This window comes from Phodopus roborovskii, unplaced genomic scaffold (assembly GCF_943737965.1).
Source record: "Phodopus roborovskii unplaced genomic scaffold, PHOROB, whole genome shotgun sequence".
Taxonomy (NCBI): Eukaryota; Metazoa; Chordata; class Mammalia; order Rodentia; family Cricetidae; genus Phodopus; species Phodopus roborovskii.
Window position 1 is genome coordinate 4,154,235 of NW_026126576.1, and position 2,101 is coordinate 4,156,335.

Sequence of the window (2,101 nt, forward strand, 5' to 3'; positions counted from 1 at the left end):
CAAAGTTGTTTTGATTTGCATTTCCCTGATAGCTAAGGATGTGGAGCATTTTCTTAAGTGTCTTTCAGCCTTTTTGATTTCCTCCATTGAGAATTCTTTCTTCAGTTCTGTACCCCATTTTTTAATAGGGTTATTTGGTGTTTTGTTGACTAGTTTCTTGAGTTCTTTGTATATTTTGGGGATCAGCCCTTTGTCGGATATAGGATTAGTGAAAATCTTTTCCCAGTCAGTGGGCTGCCGTTTGGTCTTGTCAACTGTGTCCTTTGCCTTACAGAAGCTTCTAAGTTTGAAGAGGTCCCATTTATTAATTGTTTCTTTCAGTGTCTGTGCCCCTGGAGTTATGTTCAAGAAGCGGTCTCCTATACCAATTTGTTCAAGGGTACCTCCTACTTTCTCTTCTAAGAGGTTCAATGTGGCTGGATTGATGTTGAGGTCTTTGATCCATTTGGACTTGAGTTTTGTGCATGGCGACAGACATGGGTCTATCTGCAGTCTTCTACACACCCTCATCCAATTGTGCCAGCACCATTTGTTGAAGATGCTGTCTTTGCCCCATTGTATAATTTTAGCTGTTTTGTCGAAAATCAGGTGTTCATAGGTGCGTGGATTAATATCAGGATTTTCAATTCGATTCCATTGGTCTACCTGTCTATTTTTATGCCAATACCAGGCTGTTTTCAGAACTATAGCTCTGTAGTAGAGCTTAAAGTCAGGAATGGTGATGCCTCCTGATGTTCTTTTATTGTATAGGGTTGTTTTGGCTATCCTGGGTCTTTTGTTTTTCCATATAAAGTTGATTATTATCCTTTCAAGGTCGGTGAAGAATTGTGGTGGGATTTTAATGGGGATTGCATTGAATCTGTAGATTGCTTTTGGTAAGATTGCCATTTTTACTATGTTTATCCTACCTATCCAAGAGCATGGGAGGTCTTTCCATTTTCTGGTATCTTCTTTAATTTCTTTCTTTAGAGTCACAAAGTTCTTATTATATAGATCTTTTACTTGTTTGGTAAGCGTTACACCAAGATACTTTATGTTGCTTGTGGCTATTGTAAAGGGTGATGTTTCTCTGATTTCTTTCTCTGCCTCTTTGTCGTCTGAAAAAAATAGGGCTACTGATTTTTTTGAGTTTATCTTGTATCCTGCTAGTTTGCTGAAGGTGTTTATCAGCTGTAGGAGTTCCCTGGTAGAGTTTATTGGGTCGCTTATGTAAACTATCATATCATCGAGCAGATGTCATTTTAAACAGGTAGTGAGCACAGGACTCCATGAGAAAGTGGTGCATAGGAACTGAAGCCAGAAAAAAAAAAAAAAAAAAAAAAAAAAAAAAAAAAGGCAAGGAAGCCAGAACCAGCTGTGCTGACCTGTTAACCTCAGTTTCTGGAAGGCTGAGGCAAGATGATGGCCACAAGCTCTAAGATGTCCTGTCTCAGAAAGGAATGGGACAGAGAGCATGCAGATAGCAACAGAAAAACAAAACAAAACAAAAATCCCAGAAGGAACAGGGAATGAAAAGCCCTAAGGTGGGACATACCTGGTGTATTCCAGGAAGAGCCAGGAGCTGGGAGGCTGTAACAGAGAAATGGGACCATATTGCAGCTAGGGAACGAGGGGCCTGTGGCAGTGGGGTGAACCTGCAGGATGCCGAGGGCCTTACCGGCTATGGCGAATAGGGCTGTTTTTATGCTTAGCGAAATAGGCTGTCACTGGAAGATCAGAGGTTGGGGGAGAAATGACCCCAGCTCTATTTAGTTGGGAAATCTTGGGATTTAAAACAGAGGGGCCAGGCATTGGTGGCTCCAGCTTTAATCCTAGCATTTGGGAGGCAGAGGTAGAAAGATCTCTGTGACCAGTCTGGTCTACAGAGCAAGTTCCAGGAGGCTCCAAAGCTACACAGAGAAACCCTGTCTGGAAAAACCAGAGAGAGAGAGACGGAGACAGAGACAGAGAGACAGAGTGGGAAGGGGCCAGGCTGAGGCAGGGAGACTCTCTTAAAACAGTGCTGGCTCCCACCAGTGTGCAGAAGCCCAGCAAGGGAGGAAGCAGAGCCAGGAAGCACAAATCGACCTCCGGCTTTCTGAAGTTGTGAGAAGAGGCTGCT